The sequence below is a fragment of the Anastrepha ludens genome, chromosome 3 (assembly GCF_028408465.1).
Source record: "Anastrepha ludens isolate Willacy chromosome 3, idAnaLude1.1, whole genome shotgun sequence".
Lineage (NCBI taxonomy): Eukaryota > Metazoa > Arthropoda > Insecta > Diptera > Tephritidae > Anastrepha > Anastrepha ludens.
Genome location: NC_071499.1, coordinates 111,082,834 through 111,102,311, shown reverse-complemented (window position 1 = coordinate 111,102,311; position 19,478 = coordinate 111,082,834). Strand labels below are relative to the sequence as shown.

The window sequence follows — 19,478 nt, the reverse complement described above, 5'->3', positions numbered from 1 at the left end:
GTGACTAATGATCAATTTGAATTTCTTGGAGAATTCTAGTTTCCTTTCCATCTTGTGGTGGACTGTCAGGCACGGAGAGTTCAGGATTGAACCCAGAGTGATCCTTAAATCGCCGTGTAGTTAGTAAGACCAGTTGCGATACGCACATCCTGAGAAACACATGGCTCACTAAAGACGCTACAGCCACGGAAAAACTCAGATATTTTTACTTCACCCAATTTTATTGTTGTATAAGTTCTTTCAATATATTTCCAGGTTATATGAAGTAGATAAATTTATTTAAATAAAATGTTAATATGGGGAGCACACTTTTCGTGCCCACATTTTCCATTAAAAAAGTGCATTTAGCGTCCAGTAATGATATCTGCAGCTGGGTTCACGGGTAGGCCAACCGGTAGGCCAACCGGTAGGCTACCCAGTGCACCTGCTGCTAGTTCACCGCCAGGAAGATCACTTAAAACACCGGTTGCCAATCCAAGTGTCTCACCAGTGAGAGGCAATTCTTGCGGCCTACATTCGCAGGCGCTGAATAAAACTGAAAAGGAATTGATTTGATTAAAATTATAAAATAAAAAAAAAAGCGAATGTGAGTCGAGCGTACTTGCAACCAGCAATAGAGCACTAATAAATTTATGGAAAAGCGACATACTTCAGTACTGATGTATTTTACAGAAGTAACTCAGCTTTTTATACCCCAAAGCAAACAAGTTTTTGTTTCATAATTAACATTTTTGCACGATTTTCAACGTTGAAAATCGTGCAAAAATGATGCCCTTTGTTTTTCTCCAGTAGCAACGCGCCAATAGAAATATGTCAGGGTCTCTGAACGTATGAATGTTCAAAATACGTGCGGGTACATTACAAAAATAACAATTGAAGTGCATTAGTTGGCAAGTTCACTTTTTTGTTCTATTTTTGGATTTGCTTTAGCGACAAAAGACTCCAAACGTGCCCATTAAAAACTTCATTACTTTGAATTTAATGAAATTTGTTGCGAATGGAATGGGTGCTTGCCGAGGTTTTAGAGGTTCAAAGCTTTGTTTTCTGCTATGCAAGCCTCTTTTATTTATATTCAAAGTTAAATAATTGGGAAAAACAGATAAAATATTTTACATATTTTTTGAAGACTTTCTGACAAAAGTTATAAAAATATGGAACTTTTTTCTCGTAAAATTTTTTTGTGCACTCTTTGTATTTTCGAAAGTTTTGATGTTTTTTTAATTTAGCTTAAGCTAAGACTTGGAATTTTTCCTTTAAAATTATACCAAACTTTCTATGGTGACTCAGAGTGTTAGGAATGCAATCCATTAACGTACAGTTCAACGTAATACTGGACTTAGTCTTTTCTAAAAACTGTACCTGTAACTGATCGATTATGATGAAGTTTTTGGGCGCATACGATAACGAACGTTTTTTTCTTCTTTTTCAGTGATTTTATGCCTTAATCAAGTGCAAGGCGCACCGGATTACCGAGATCCAGGACCAAATCCCGCTCATACACCTCTCCATGATACAGATGCTGATTTTGCAAACATTGATGATGCACAAGATGATCTGGCTGTCCGAGATACCATCATCTCTCGCTGATAGGCTCAGGGGAAAGTACCATGAGGGCGTACGGTATATTTAGTCGGCTCGATATTGGTTTAAAGCGTTTCACGCATAAAATATGTTAATTGGAATTGAAAATTATAAAAGCAGGCACTTATTAAAATATTTCTTGAATGAGTTTGCGTATTTTATTTACATGGCAACTTTATTTTGTTTATTTACACCTTCTGTCGCAACCAACTCATGGAAACCAAAAAGTATTTAAATGTGTTGGTTCGTCATTCGACTGATAACTAACAGTTGTTTTCCGCCAGTTTGACTACACTGATTACATCGCTCCAGTTATTCTCCCGGTTCATATCTCCGGAAAGTAAAAATAATTTTGTTGTGTGCTCAATTTTGTGACTGGCTCATTACAGGTAATCCAAATAAGATGTTGGTCTCAATCATTTCCCATTCAGTTATTAATGCCATATCAGGATTTCGTTGAATTTAGGCAGATTTCGTTCTCCCCGATTCATAAAGAACTGTTCATATTCACCCAAAATTTTTCTTGTTTATTGGGTAATTATGAACATTTATTTCAGGGCAGTTCCTGACGGATATGCGAGCCACATGAGTACTCGAACCATTGAGCAAGCAATAATATCAAACAATGTGGAACTCATCAAGTTGCCTTCCCACCTTACCGATCAACTCCAACCACTGGACTAGTGTGTTTTTGGCACAATTACCACAGCGTGGGACAAACTCTTGCTCTCCCATGGTAAAACAAAAAAGGGATTTGTGTGTTCTTTTTTTTGCAAAAAAACAAACGAATTTTCGGCATTGAATTTGAATTTGAATTTGAAAAGGTCGTGCCAAGGAGCACCAGGAGATTTGGTGGCTCCTAAAACACTCAGGCTAAAGAGCCCATTGTATTTAAAGCTCTGGAAAGGGGGTAGATAGTCAAGGAGGGAGGGAGAAAAGTATCAGAGAAAGAGATAGAAAAGAATAGAGACAGAGATAGAGATAGTTAGTCCTGTGAGAATTTTCCAGATTCTTTGGTCCTCCAGTTTTAGAGAACGAATATTACTCATTCTCATGACATCGGAACCCAATACTCGTAGCCTTGCTTTAGCAAAGGCAGGACACTCACAGAGAAAGTGCTCAGTGCTATCCGCTTCCTCCAAGCATGACAGGCATACCGGGTCCTCGATGATTCCAATGGTGGTCATATGCTGACCCCATGGGTTGTGTCCTGTAACGATGCCGGCCATCAACCGAATGTCTTTCCTTCTAAGTTTTAGTAGAAAGTTTGACAGTTTTCTGTTCGGACTTGTCACAAAACACTTTGCAGTTCTGCAGCGTTCTAGACCGGACCATCGCTCTTTATGTAGATTGCCTACATAATCGCTGATCCAATTCTTGATTCCTGCGGGACTGATTCCGATTATTGGCTCTGACCCCTGTGGGGGCACCGCTGATCCACGGTTTGCCAATTCGTCGGCAATTTCGTTTCCTTGAATACCGGAGTGTCCCGGAACCCATATAAGTACAAGCCTGTTTTGTCTTGCGACAGAATTAAGCTTCTTCTTACATTCTTGAACAATCTTTGAGGTTTGCTTCGCGTTCTCCAGGGCCTGCAATGCAGCCTGACTGTCACTGAAGACTCCAATCTGTTTCCCGCTCCATCTCCACTCGATTATCCATTCGGCTACTTTTAGGATACCAAAAACTTCTGTTTGGAAAACAGTTGCCATTCCCCCCATAGCATAGTGATACTTATTACTATCGTTTAAGTACCATCCGGCTCCAGACCCTATTTCAGTCTTGGACCCATCGGTAAAGAAAATATCCGTCAAACCTCCCTGAATGCATTCTGGATTGCTCCATTGCTCTGACATCAAATTTCCTTCCAAATGAAACGGTGGGTATCAAGTCATTTTTAGGTGCCAAAAGCAGTGGATACTGCTCCGACAGCAACTTAAAGATTTCTCTGTGTCCCGAAGTTCCATCTTTACCATATTTATGGAGTCTACACATTGCTTTTATTGCTTCCTGTTGTGTCTTAAGATCCAGGGGGAGCAAATTAAGCATAGCATTTAGGGCATCACCAGAGGTTGTACTCATGGCACCCGTTATGCATAAACACACACTTCTTTGCAGCCTGTGTAGTTCCCGGATTGTGGACTTTACCATGCTCCGTCGCCACCAGAGCACAGAAGCGTAAGTGATGATTGGTCTGATAAGTGCTGTGTATATCCATAGGACCACAGCAGGTTTCAGACCCAGGTTTTGCCAAAGGCTCTACGGCATTGCTGAAAAATCTTCAATGCACGATTCACCTTCAGAGAAACGTGTGTCTCCCAAGTCAGCTTCCTATCCAGGATTACTCCTAGATCTTTAACTTCGTTGGAGAGACCAAGTGTCACACCTTTTAGTGTTGGAAGACTGAGCCCATCCAATTTCCGTTTTCTCGTAAACAAGACTATGGTTGTTTTGTTCGGGTTAACGGAAAGACCTTGTCTCATGTACCAGTCATCGATTTTGTCAAGAATCCTCTGCACTATTCGGCATTACTAGGACAGGTTTTGTGTAAAATAAAAGTGGACAACATTGCTAAAAGTTTCAAGTCAACTGCGCTCTTTTCAGTTGATGAAAGCATGATGCCAGAACATCTCTTTGATCCACTTGACCTAGCCCGGTGCAAACAACGGAATGTTCCCATGCAGCAAATTATTCAACCACAAACACACAATCAGAACGATGACGAGCCTACTCCATCCTCCAGTAAGTAGTGGAACCATAAGTACCTGCCAGGAGATATATTTTCTCCAGAAGATCGTATTGAGGTTTCATTGGTTTTGAGTATTGAACGACCCAACGCAGACGACGGTATATCTGGTAACGCTCTGCTTAAGATGAAGAGTGTATATCAGAACAAAACAGAATTTATTTTTGTGAAGTAGGACGAATTCAATATCACAAAAAGCCAAGTAAAGGCGATTCTTCTCTCCAATAATGGTTAAGTCGGCGAGAAGAGATGTTTACAAGTTCAGTGGCAGTGTGAATGTGAAAGAACGGAGTAATACTGCACAATAAATTGTTGAGGAAGCACAATGTTGAGGAAAGCGTGAAAAAGGCCAGTAAAGCGCTATACGCATGTAAAAGAATGCTGGGCGTTACTTGGGGTCTATCGAACTCACTGATGCATTGGTGCTACACGGCAGTAGTTAGACCGTTATTGCTGTATGGGGCCGTCGTAAGGTGGACTGCGACAAGAAAACTGGCATACTTAATGCGACTGGAAAGAGTTCAGCGACTCGCTGTTCGGTGCATAGCAGGAGCGATGAAAACCACTCCCACGGCGGCGCTGGAAATGATACTCAGCATACCACCTATTGACCTTATGGCGGGAAATCTGGCAGCGAAATCCGCGGGGAGGCTAATGGCTGCTGGAGTATTCACCTGTAGAACCTTCCGAATACATGACTCCGCATAGAATACATGACTCCGTACTTTAATTGGGATAGAAGGTTTCATATTATAATTTAAGAGCAGGGATGGCACAAAGGCATGAAGACTGCCCCTAGGACTTTTCGCATCTACACAGACGGCTCTAAAAGTGGGGACAGAATGGGAGCGGGCATTTACTGCTCAAAACTAGGGATTAGGCAGCCAGACCAGAGCAGTATTTTCCAGGCGGAAGTTTTTGCTGTGGGGAAAGCCGCGAAGCTGGCCTACACAAAAAACAAAAAAGAGGTTGTCTGTAAAGTCGGTTTACTGACGATAGTTTAACGTGACAACGTCATAAGAAAATGTTAATGGAATGGTTGCAATTTTCAAAACAAAATTTTAATTTTATTTGTTTGATAGATATTTTGTATGGATATAGAGGAGGAGGTAAATGGAATTGCAATGGAATAGGTCAAGTTACATTTACACAAACGTGAAAAATGACGAAACATTTATCAAATTCATGAAAGATATCTTCAATTTTGATTGTGCATCAGACGTTAATAAGTCCACAACACTAAGAGGCATCATCATCGATTTGACTTTCTCAAGACACATTACACTTGAAACACTCCCTTTCATTTCCTACTTTTCCTATCATCTCCTATTCTCAACAGGGAAATGGTTCATTACCATGCACACAGGAAGAAGGCATATGCAAATACAAGTATGTGAATTTATATACAAATGCGCATATACATACATATACATACATATATATGCTCACTCAAGTAGGACAGAGCCAGATGTCGAACGTTGCCGAACGCGGGGGCCGATTGTGCTCTTTGTCGTTCGTTCCGCGCTCTCGCTTGCAGTTCAAGCACATTAGCTTACATTTGCTTGCCTACGGAATAGATTCGTATATTTGATATGTCCATATGATTTGTATGCATCTTTACATATAGATTTATTCTTTTTGAAAATTGCGCGAAATTGTATATGTATATGCATGTTTATGTACATATATTAGTATACAACATATCTTATAAGGTATGTGGTAAATATTACCATACATTTTTTCCTTCATATATATATATTATAATAAAAAAATTTATAATAATAATATTAAAATAACAGGTATTATTAACAAATTTGGTTTTATTTTAAATTCTTCAAGTGAATCAAATTAATAATAATCAATAAGAAGGCATATGCAAATACAAATACGTGAACTTATATATGTATATTACATATGCGCATATACATACATATATACGCTCACTTAAGTAGGAGAGAGCAAGATATCGAACGTTGTCGTTCGTTTGCTTTGTCGTTCGTTCCGCGCTTTCGCTTGCAGTTCATTCAATGCAATGAGCAGGGTAACGACAAATGAGCAAGGTAACGGCAATGAGCAAGGTAACGACATATGAGCAAGGTAACACTAATGAGCAAGGTAACGACACATTTTTTCGTGCGTGCAGCCTGTTAAATCGAATTATAAGACGTTATCACGTCAAAAAAATAACTCAGTAATAACAGTCAAGTAGCAATAAAGGCAATAAGCTCATATTGTATTAAGCCCAAAAATGTTCAACGGAGCAGGGAGACCGTAGAAAGGCTAGCCGCAAACAGAAGGCTGCACATCTATTGGGTACCTGGTCACAAAGGCATTATGGGAAACGAAACAGTAGATAAGATAGCTGTTAGACTACCATTTGAACAATGGCACGCCATGTAAAAACCACTAAATACAGTATACAGCGAAATATACGACTACATGAAAAAGCGAGTGAAAGCTAGGTGGACCAATCTGACCACATGCAAACAGCAAAAGCCATATATAGAACAAAGTGCAAAAAACTGACTCACTTCGTACTTACGCTGTCGCGAAAGGACTGCAGAGCTATTATAGGTATGGTGACTAGTCATGATATATTGGCCGCACATACTCACAAAACAAAGATTTCTAGCACGGACAAATGCAGGAAATGCATAGAGGATGTTGAGGAAACTTTAGGACCCCTTCTGACGGATTAAGTTTTTGCAAACTTGAGGGTAGGGTGGTGGGTTTCATAATTTCTTCACCATATTCAGCATGTTGAACCAGCTGAATGACTTTGAGGAAACTTAATTTAATATCAGTCATCGACTGATACTCGACGTGTACGGTTGTGTCTACAGTGTTCTGAGAGATTTTCTTGCGTTCGCTTTGTGTTATTTTCGTGCAATTAGCAGTGTGCAAAAACTCTTTATCTTCTAAGGTACGAGTCAAATACTCCGTATAGAGAACAAGCGATTGCTAAAGATATGCCTCCCGGGGGACCGCCTCTTGGGGATAACAGGTTCGCCCTGTTATCCACAAGTCCTAAAAGCAAAATACGTAGTCGCCAGTGCAGTTAATTCAGAAAAGCCATTAAGTAAGTACTCATGTTTCGCTGTGCATAAAGCTCTCAAAAACATAAGTTCTGAAATTATAAATATTTCTGAATTAAGAGATGGAAAACTATTGCTTTTTGTTAAAAATGACCACATTGCTCAAAAGTTTTAGCTACCAACACCTTGTTTGGAATTTGTGTCGTAAAAATTGACCAAGGTAAGACCATATTACCCAAATCCCATGAGTTGCAAAAGTTGTCAACTTCTCGGTCATACGACAAATCGATGTACTAAGGCCCCTGTTTGTGATGCATGTGCCCTCCCCCCTCACTCCACACTACCATGTTCACGTTCTTTTTGCATAAACGCCTCAGGTAGTTACTCTGCTTCTAGCAAATCGTGTCCTAAGTTCATACAAATGAAAGAAGTAATAACAATTAAAACAGACAACAAATGCTCCATGCGTGAAGCAATAAAAAAACACAAAATGCGAGTACCCCCCACTCTCAATGAGACCTCCACTTCCTTTGCTAATGAAGCAAAAAATAATAACAACACTATACAAACAAACAATAGCCCTATTCAAAACACTTTACCTGAACAAACAAGCTCCAGCAGCAACAACAATGTCAATAGCACAAACGACAAAACAAAAGAAAATAAAACCACACTAAATGAAGTAAACATGACAACAAAGACATCAGTCGATGACTCAACAACTCACGATATGATTTCTTCTCTTCTCTCCAACCTTGCATATCCAGCATTAAACTCTTCCCTCTTCCCATCCGCTCTCATAATTGATCCCTCTCAAATGATAGAATAAGTGATGCAGATTTTGCAGTAGAATACGAACGGTCTCCTCAACAATTACCCAGACTTAAATAATATTAATTAATGAATATTCTCCCGAAATTATTTGCATACAGGAAACACATCTTCCACACAATAAAAAGCTCCATGCACCTAACAAATATGAGAGTTACTTCCACAATAATTCTCAAAATACATATTGTAAACAAAGAATTTCTGTTTTCATAAAAAAGTCACGCAATCACAAGCAAGTTCCGATTAGTTCCCAATTATCTGCAATAGCAATCGAAATGGATGTTGGATACAAAATCACTATAATTAACTTTTATACGAGTATTCCACCTCACCAAGCCTTTAGCGTTAGTGATCTTTCAAAGATAATTAGCTGCTTTACTACCCCAATTATCATTGTAGGCGATTTTAATGCATGGAATCCGCTTTGGGGCTCCAATTCTGCGAATAAAAGAGGCGAAATAATCGAAGATCTCATATTAACACACGACCTAGTTGTCCTTAATGATGGTCAACCCACTCATTTCTCTACACACGGAACATTCACCCATCCCGACATTGTCCTTGCTTCCACAGCAATAGCTCCTAAACTCTCCTCCCATACCATTGATGACCTACACAATAGCGATCACTTCCCCATCATCACATCCCTTTCGTTCCCCAAATTTTATAGCATAAAGCCTAGCGCAAAGTTTCTGACAGAAAAGGCAGACTGGCCAAAGTTCTGCACCATCTGTACATCATTGTGTGATAGTAAACCAGCTCGCCAAAATATAAATGCAGAAACATCTACAATAAAAACAATTATCCGTTCTGCTGCACACCTCTCTATCCCTCAAACTAACCCAAAAGTATTCTCAGCCAAACTGCCTTATTGGTCGAACCTACTCACCATCCTTAGAAATAACAAAAAGCGCTTATGGACAAAATTTAAACACAACAGGTCCAACACTAATCTAGTAGACTATAAAAAGGCCAACGCCGCATTTAGAAAGGAATTGAAGTCTGCCAAAAGACACTCATTGGAAAAGATAACGGAGAGTATTAATCCATCCTCGAATCCAAAAAAAATATGGTCGGAGATTAAAATCCTAACCGGTTGTACTCGACGCTTCGATATCTCTCACATTCACACAGACCAGGGACCTATTTACTCACCACAGGACATCGCTGAAAAGTTTGCGCAGACATGGCCATCTTTTTCCCATAGCACTAATTTCTCTTCCAAGTTCAACTCCCTGAAAATTCGAGTCCTGACGGAAAACTACCGTAACCCATTCCCCTGCCCAAAAGCCCAAATCATTGAATCTTGTATTACAGTTAATGAATTCGAGTCAATCATTTCGACACTTACGGGCAAAACTCCTGGTGCCGACAAAATATCCTATCCTATCCTCAAAAATATCTCTTATTCCCTTCAAAGTAGACTTGTAAACCTGTTCAACCAAATTTTAACCTGCGGAACTTACCCTCAACAATGGAAAGTTGCCACAATTTTACCCATCCCAAAACCCAATAAATCCACCTCCTATGTAGAGGATTATAGACCAATATCCCTCCTTCCCTGTATGTCCAAAACTTTAGAGAAAAGGGACTTATAAACCCCCACCAAAGCGTTGGGAGTTATGGACCCCCTACTCTACTTCGAACATTTCGCCTCTTCAGCCGTGACTGCTCGAAACCACACATCCGTATTGAGCTTGGACTTCGAAAAGGCATTTGATGGAATAGGAGTACACATAGTTCTTGATGAGCTAAAATGTTGGAAGATTGGTACCAAAATATACAACACTGTTAAATCTTTTTTATCAAATCGGAAGTTTGTTGTTTACGCAAATAAGCACAAATCTCAAATATCTCACCCCTTTCTGTAACTCTCTTCACAATAGCCTTCAACAAAGTGAGCTCCATAATCTCTTCTAATCCACTTGTTGACCACTTCATATACGCCGTACCACATCGCAGCTAAAAGAAGTATTCGAGCTTTCCCAACCTCGCCAACAAAAGTAGTACTTGCAGAAGCCGGATTGCCTGATATTTCCTCCAGAATTGCACTTAATATATACTATGGTGTGAGTTCCTAAGTAGTTTCACGCCCGAAACGACTTATTGCTTACACAAGTTAAGACCGTCATTGAAAAACCAATCACAACGAACAAACCTTCCACCATAATGCGTTGCTTAACCCTATCGAAACGGCTCCATATCATATCAACTCCGTCATTGGTTGAAACAGCAATATTTCCGACTTGCTCCTCGCTTATACCATCACTTATTAATGTATCACAAAAACAAACCAAAGACTCTACCAGCAGTAGTGAATACCAACAGTTACACAATGCAGCCCTTGAGCCTTTCAAACGTGATTGGGACATAATATTTACGGACGGATCGAAATCCGGCACCAGTACTACGTTTGCCGTGACAAATAAGTTTGGTGCCACCATTGCTGTATACTGCTTGCCCTCGTACTGCTCGGTATTTACAGCCGAAGCCGCTGCTTTACTTGAAGCAGTACTTTTTGCCTCTCGCTATGGAAGGAAAACTGTAATTTGTACCGATAGTAAATCCGCCATCGAAGCTGTTTTCAACCAATTAAACGATACGCCAATGATCATGAAAATTCGCAACCTTCTATTTCAGTACACCAACCAAATTAAGATAATGTGGGTGCCCGCCCACGTAGGTATACATGGTAATGAAATGGCGGATAAAAGAGCAAAAGAAGCCAATAGAGAACCTCTGCATATGGCTGACTACCTTACCGAAAAAGATATACGCACACTTGCAAATAAGCATCTAAGAGAAACGTTTTCAACTGAATGGCGCAGTTTTAGCCATTACTACAAAGGCCATAATCCCACTGGCGGAAAGCCTACTTACCCCACAAGCTCAGCGTGTAGGAAGATAACAGTATTCGCGCGTGTCAGGATTGGTCAAACACTCGCAACTCACGTTCATCTCTTGAATGGCATCTACCGACCAAACTGCGTACACTGTGAATCTCCTGATTTCAACGTGACTCACCTCCTCGATTACTGCCCAAATTTACAACCAATCAGATCATCGATATTTGATAACAACAAATCATCGGATTATCTTGCACAAACAGTAGACTGTCATATAGAGCTGATTGCAAAATTTGTTACACTTTGTAAACTTAATATATACGATCTCTATATAAATAGTTATCTATATATATAAAAATTAAGCCGAAAAAAAGTGTGCATTTGTCTCCGGTAATCTCAGCAACGCGTTTAAGGAAAATAATGAAAGTTTCACACATTGTTGGTGTTTCTTTGGCAAAGGTTTCTGTGAAGTTTGGTTGAAATCCGATAACGCGTGTGTGTGCGGTGCGTCGGTTAAGTGAGTGTATTTTTGCTATTTGCCGCACGTATTTTTTGTACCGCACATAGCATTCATTAGAATTGAATACATTTTGGTCGTGTGTGTCTGGGCCGATTATTATGAAATTTGGTATGTATAAATATTTTTCCACGGTGAAGGTTAGTATAATATGCTTATTGATTCCACTCGCCAACAGGAGGCGCTGCCGAAGGCCAAAACGAAGACCCGGGTAACCCTAGGATGTGTTTTTACAATGTGGGTATCAAATCAAAGCTACTGATGAGTGCTTTAATACAGAGTATTTTTTAGATCTCTGAGTTACCAGGGTCTCGAAATATAGCCGAAAAGGTGGACCAAGGTACCCTTGGATGTGTTTGTACAATATGGGTATCAGATGGAAGCTGTTGATGAAAGCTTTTAAGTGAAGTAATTTTTACTGCCTGTTTCCGGGATAAAGAAAGGAGATGGAGCTGGAGATGGAAGAGGAAAAGGAATAGCTACAGGAAGAGGAAGAGGAAGACCACTTATTATTAAAAATTAAAAAAAAAATTATAAAAAAATTTTAAAATGTTACATATACGCTTATTATAGTCTGAAGCCAGTTATAGTGAAAAATTCATTGTATCATTGCCGGCGTGATTGGTGATCGTTTCCTTAATTTTCTGCAGAAAGGTTATGCTAATATGAGATATTACCTATATCATTCATATACCTATTTACGTATTACCTGTGTACTCACAAATATACGGTTGAAGCAAATATATGTCAGTTTTTTTACTTCGCCTGGAAAAGTTTATATAAATTTAAGAAGAGTAAATAGAACTTATTTTATATCAGACTTCACGCAAAAACGTCATTTGCACTTGAACACATAGCTGGGTTAAAGCGGGGGGGAATAGAACAGTTCTCTTCTCCTTCTCCGCTTTTTCGCACACGTAATTGTTTGGGATGAGTGCACGATGGCACATAAAAAGTCACTGGAAGCGCTTGATAGGACATTACGAGATTTATGTAGTAAAAATGAAATGTTTGGTCGTGCCTTAGTGCTGCTGGCAGGTGATTTTAGACAAACACTGCCTGTTATTCCTCGAGCAACTGTAGCAGATGAATTGGTTGCATGTTTGAAATCATCATATTTGTGGAGACATGTTCAAACACTCAAACTAACTACAAATGTACGTGTTCTAATGCAAAATGATCCATCAGCTGCTGAATTTTCACAGCAATTATTGGATATTGGAAATGGCAAAGTTCCTGTTGATAATTTAACTGGCTTAATAACTTTACAACCTAACTTTTGTCAAATAAGTCAAACGAAAGAACAGTTAATTCAAAGTATTTTCCCAAATTTGCCTCAAAATTACAAAAATCATGATTGGCTTAGTGAACGAGCCATCATGGCTGGCAAAAATAAAGATGTGAATGAAATGAATGCGGCTACTTTGGCTAACATACCAAGTCCAGAACAAACCTATCGATCCGTTGACACTGTTACAAATCAAGATGATATTGTAAATTATCCCACTGAATTTTTGAATTCCCTTGATTTACCTGGATTACCGCCACACATGCTAAACTTGAAAATAGGAGCACCGATTATTATGTTGAGAAACATAAATCAACCACGACTATGTAATGGCACTCGATTAACAGTTAAGAGATTGATGAATAACGTCATTGAAGCAACAATTTTGAATGGCAAATACTCTGGTGAAGACGTTTTAATACCGCGAATACCAATGATACCATCGGATATGCCGTTTGAATTCAAACGTCTTCAATTTCCTCTCCGCCTTGCATTCGCGATTACTATTAATAAGTCACAAGGCCAAACTTTATTAATTTGTGGCATTGATTTAGAATACCCATGTTTTCCTCATGGCCAACTTTATGTTTCATGCTCAAGAGTTGGTAAGCCATCGGTATTGTTCATTTATTCACCAACGCATGGAAAAACGAAGAATATTGTATACCAAAGAGCATTACAATAAAAAAAGTAATAAAGTAAATCACATCAAACGTTTTTTAATTGCTACTACTATTCAAAACTTCTTTCATTACTATTCATGCGCGAGAATTTTTATAAAAAACACACAGTATTTTTCGGCTTAATTTAATTAATTAATCTAGATTTTTTTAAAGACGACCAGTGGAACGGGTGGGTTTTCGCTAGTAATAAATAGAAATTAATTTTTACTTAAGCCGAAGGTCCTGGCAGCCAGTGCTTTAGTATTTAAGTGGAATCATTATTTATAATTGTTTTTCTTTTAAATAAATAAATAAATTTAAAAAAAAAATTATTAGTTCATAAAGAAGGAGGACTAAGTGGGCTCAACTGACAGTTGTCAAGGTTTTGCTCACTGTTTTAGACGATTACCATAGCGTAGTGCAGCAGGAGTTCTTACCACAAGGTCGTACGGTAAATAAGGAATATTAACTCGAAGTTATGAGCCGTTTGCGTGAAGTTAACCAAAAAACAAAAAGCGCCCGGGCTTGTGTAAAAAGTGCATGACTTTTGAATCATGACAATGCACATTCTCGCTCATCTTTGCTTGTGAGAGATTATTTGGCCAAAAACATCACCGTTATCATGCCTCAGCCATCGTATTCACCAGATTTGGCTCCCTACGACTTTTTCCTGTTCTCAAGACTAAAGAGACCCATGAAAGAATGGCGATTTGCGACGATTGAGGAGATAAAAACTGAATCGCTGAGAGAGCTCAAGGACATCCCAAAAAGCGCATATCAGAACTGCTTCGAGGATTTGAAAAAACGCTGGCGTAAGTGTATTACATCTTAGAAGCACTACACTGAAGGAGATAAAATACAAATTGATGGAGAAATAAATATTTTTCGAGAAAAATGAAAATTGATCTTATTTTTTTTTGAACACACCTCATATACAACTTCACACTGCTTGTATCTGTAAAACAGCTTATGACATCAACGTCAAAATTTTTCTAATGACAGTTCAGTATATTGTTTATAAGCCATCAAAAGCATTTGCGTCTTAGTTTTGTTTAATTTTTTTTTTCTGTGATGGAATTCAAACGTAATAGTGTGATTGCGTTATATTTGGCTGGAAAATCACATCCAGCCATTGTTCGTGAGCGCAGTCACCTCAAAGTGAATAATGTTTGTGTATCGCACTATAAAACGTTACAATGATACTGGTAGCATTGCAAAACGCTATGGAGGTGGACCAAAAAAAACCGCAACAACGCCAGAATTGGTTCGGAAAGTTAAGACTCGACTTGAAAGAAATCCAAGTCGAAGTGGAAGAAAAATGGCCAAAGAACTGAAAATATCGCAAGACAGCATTCGATGCATATTGAAAAATGAGCTCAAGATCAAGGCTTACAAGTTTCAAAAAGCACACGATCTTTCACCCCAACAAAAAAAAAGTTCGGTGCGAAAGAGCAAAGGAGTTGTTGCGCTTGCACGAACGTGCCGAATTTCCTAGCATTGCGTTTTCTGATAAAAAAAATTTCCCGATTGAGCACTTCATAAACACTCAAAACTATCGTGTTTACTTGACCGAACGCTCATACGAGAATTTGAGCCTACGTATGGCAACTCGAAGCAATTTCTCATCGCAAGTAATGGTTTGGGCCGCAGTGACTGCTGATGGACGCTCTCCAATCGTTTTTATCGAGCCTGGTGTCAAAGTGAATGTTTTAGAAGCTGCACGGGAAAATGTTTTCGAAGCTGCTCTAGAGCCGTGAATACGCAAACATTTCGGTCGTAGACCATGGACGTTCCAACAGGACTCGGCACCGTCTCATAAAGCTCGTGTGAACCAAGAATGATTAAAAAATCATGTTCCAGACTTCATTTCGTCCACACAATGGCTTTCGAATTCGCCAGATGCAAATCCGATGGACTATTCCATCTGGTCCATTTTGGAGAGCAAGGTGAGGACTAAAAAGTATGCCAGTATGGATGCGCTGATAAAAGCGATTATACGAGAACGGGCCAAAATACCTCAAGATCACATTCGCGCAGCATGCAACTCATTCTTTGACCGTTTGAAGGCTATAGTGAAGGCAAAAGGTGGTCATATCGAGCTAAAGTGAATATATGTTAAAATTGTAATCATTTTTGAACAATTTTGTCTTTGAAATCAATAAAAACTAATTTCACACAAAAAAGTTATGGTGTTTTGAATAGGTAACACTTCATATCGTTCACCCAGTATGTAGAGTACTCGTCTGCTTTCTTAGGAATATCACTGTATTGATTGACGATTTTCTGCTAAGATTTCGAGTGTAGATCGAGTTAACCTTTGATGGTCTAAGAGCCTTGATTATAAATATTTTCTACTCATCACACGACCTAATTCAAATCCAGTTTCCTTACTAATCCCAAGATGAAACTGTCGTGGGGTGAGCATCTGAGCCTTGATGTATCAGGCCGAATAACCTAAAGTTAACTTTAGAGCATCCATGACAACTTTTCGTTTGCTGAATTTCGTGATAGAAGGAGACTATAGAAAAGCTGTATTAGAAACCCAAAACTCTTCTCACTTCACTTTTGTTCACTTTCAAGTTAACTAAATAATTTTAAGGGTGCATCAACTTACCTTCAAATATATCGGGCAAATAGTTTAACAGGCTCTGTTGGCATGATAAAGTGAACTTTAATGTTAAAACATTGTATTTTAGAAAAAAAAGTTAGTTTTGCTTGTGCCGTCATACATCAGTGTAGCAGCAAATTCTTTCAAATCCAAGTTTTGGCTATTTTACTATAATTTTATTTTAATTGCTGTTTAGAAATGTTTAATATTTATTGTTTGTGCAAAGTCTCGTGAAGTTGTTCTTATATAAGCTAGGACCGAGAAAGGTTCTGTACACAGTTTGAAAGAGTTACTTCGTTGTGATAGTCCAATGGCGTGAAAAAATATTTCTTTGTATTTGCTAATTGGCGGTAAGTCATTACATTTATATGTATTTTTATATTATTTAATTTCCATTCATTCGAAAATTGCTATTGTAAAGAAAGAGAAAGAAAGTTGGTTGGTTAGAGTTATGATTCATCCTGAATCCTACTAGTTTTACCGCACCATTTTGTTCAAAGATCCTCGTTATCCACTTACTTAACGGTTATTTACAGCTTGCCTATATCCAGTTGGTGCACTTCAGGAATCTTCTTAGGTTGTTGACATCTAAGCCAGACAGTTTTTCGAGACACTTGGACCGCGGTATGCTCAGGGTTGGCATTCTTTCCTTCAGCAGATCCCCCCTAGTTCATCTGCTTTTTCGTTACCTTCCATGTTTCGATGTCCCGAGAAAGAGAGAGAGATTCGTGGAACATTTATTGATAGGAATGGGTTTAGGAATCTGCCTATATATTGGCTAAAGAAGATATATTGGTGAAAGAAACAGCAACTATCGCTCAAGAAAAGGCATCGAATGCTCCTTAGTATGAAAAACAGTGCTTTGTACTTGGCAGAAATAGAAGCAGCAAGGGTCGCTGTGACCCAGATTGGAAGGTTAACTGATCACAGCTGCTTTAAGCCATCGATTCGAAGACGAATCAGATCCTGTCTTCTTAAGTCTTCTTTAAGTGATCGCTATTCAAAGTTATAGATGCAAGCGTCGCAACATAGTTGGTGAATATTTTACTCCAGAATCACTTCTGATGCTCATTTTAAAAAACAACCAAAAACCGATGAAGAGGCTAATCACACCCGAGAGGCTGTGGCATAGCTGCAACGAATAATTGCATTTCCTCCACACAGAGTAATGCTTGGAGACAGTCGCTTAGCACGAGGAGCTCGACGATGGTGTTGCGCTATCCTCGAAGAGAAGGAGAAACCTTTGAATTTAAATATCTAAGCAATCTCTAGGATGCACTCGTATATCCTTAGTACACTACAATTGAGAAAGTTATCACGTTGAGATGGAAATAGCAGCGTACTGCCTGACGTGGCTGTTGAAGACAGTGTGACGCTATTATTTAATAAATGCATTGAATGTTTTGGCGTGAAGGATTATCTCTCGCGATGGGGATGCAAATTGACCTCCAGGATAAAGTGATTTGACTTCATTAGACTTTCTTTCTTCTGGGGCTTACAGTAGTTAGAACTGTAAGTCGTTCGCAAAGTTAACTGAATCCAGATCATTGCTTGAATTCAGTACGATTTATCAACGACTGGTGGACTAGAGCGTGACTCAATGTCAAAGTCTATATCACTAGGATGAAATCATTGCAACTAGCGCTTTGCTATTGCATTGGATATTGTTTTCGGCCCATGGATGTGCCATTTTTTGGGCGCCTGCTTCAACTTTTCTCCCTTGCCACTATTTTAGAATGTCGTGAATAAACACTTTCTTATTATTGATTGACTGTTTGTGCACTGCGACTTGAAGAGATCTATTGTGCAGCCACGTAGGCTTTTCAAACAGTTTTAGGCTGTTCGTAAATCCTAAAACTGCTGTAGGCTTAATTTCTAGTCTGCGTCGTGCCATTGCTGGACAATCGCATAGAATATGTTCTGTTGTTTCTTCTGCCCCTTTGCAGAGTCTACGGGAATTGTTTTCTATCGCTCCTATCTTTTTCATGTGATAATTAAGTTTACAGTATCCTGCTAGTAGTTCAGTGTAAAATTGTATACCCTTTTCCATTATGTTAAGGATTGCTTCTGCCTTTATCCGTTCTGGATCTATGAGTCTTTTCGATTGCCGCAACCCAGATTGGGCTCTCCAGTAGTCGAGTAGCCCTCGTTGTTCCCGCTCATGTAAAAGGCACTTTTGAAGCTGTTATTTACCCCGCAGAAAGATTTAGGACCTATGACGGGAGTGTTTGCCCCTTTCTCGCTAAAGTGTCCGCAATTCCATTTCCTTCGTGTCCCTTATGTCCCGGAAACCACATCAAGGTAACAGAGTTTCTTGATGCTAGGGTGTTGAGGCTTTTAAAACATTCCCAGACCAACCTTAATTGGAATGAGGAGCTATCTAGCATTTTAGTACTGATTGACTGTCAGAGAGAAAGTTATTATTGGCACCGCGCATGCCTCTCCGCAGACATTCTCTGGCACACAGCTCTAAAGCGAGGACCTCTGCTTGGAAAACGGAAGTGGTTATTACCTTTGCAATTTCTTTTTTGAAATGTGGTCCAACAATTCCAGCTCCGGCACTACCGTCTTCCATTTTGGATCCATTAGTAAACCACACCTGTGCCCCCTGTTTAACCCTTCGTTAGGCACGTGGGTTTTTGTAACGTGGTTAGGCACGTGGTCTACAATCGTAGACCATTTTAATATTATGACTAAAAGTGTTATTCATTTGTGTTTCTTAATAATACTTCATAAGTATATTCTGATTTAATGTGAGGAATATAAACTAATATTTTCACTAAAATATTTGTGTATCTTCTGTAAATTTAATAAAAACGTGAATGTATGTGTTTTTTAACATTTATTGCAATTCATAAAAGTTTTTTCTTATAACTAATGGACGATTTACAAAAGAGTTTTTATTATTCGTAAAACTTAATAGGACTATGAATAAGTTCGTGCGGTTTTTTTTCGAAATTTGAAACTTTATTGACGTAAAATGGATACAAATTTAATATTCAAAATATTGTCCATCGCTTACTACTACTTTTTCCCATCTTTCTGGCAATTCACGGATTCCCTTTGTGAAAAATTCGGTCGGTTTTGCCGCAATCCACGAATCGATCCATTTTTTTACTTCATCGTAATTACGGAAGTGCTGGTCAGCCAGGCCATGTTGCATCGATCGGAAGAGATAGTAATCGGATGGCGCAAGGTCTGGACTATACGGCGGGTGGGGTAGGACATCCCATTTGAGCGTTTCTAAGTATGTTTTGACCACTTGTGCAACATGTGGCCGAGCATTGTCATGTTGCAAAATAACTTTGTCGTGTCTATCGGCGTATTGCGGCCGTTTTTCTCGCAGTGCTCGGCTCAAACGCGT

General features: G+C 39.1%; 1 long non-coding RNA gene across 1 annotated transcript; it reads right to left on the bottom strand.

Moving 5' to 3' along the window:
• Positions 1 to 16,154: 16,154 nt before the first annotated feature.
• Positions 16,155 to 18,645, bottom strand: LOC128858785 (uncharacterized). Its single transcript, XR_008454057.1, has 3 exons — positions 18,627 to 18,645; positions 16,601 to 16,803; positions 16,155 to 16,524 (listed from the first exon to the last, which is right to left on the bottom strand). It is a non-coding gene; the product is annotated as an uncharacterized LOC128858785 (long non-coding RNA).
• Between the last annotated feature and the right edge of the window lie 833 nt (positions 18,646 to 19,478).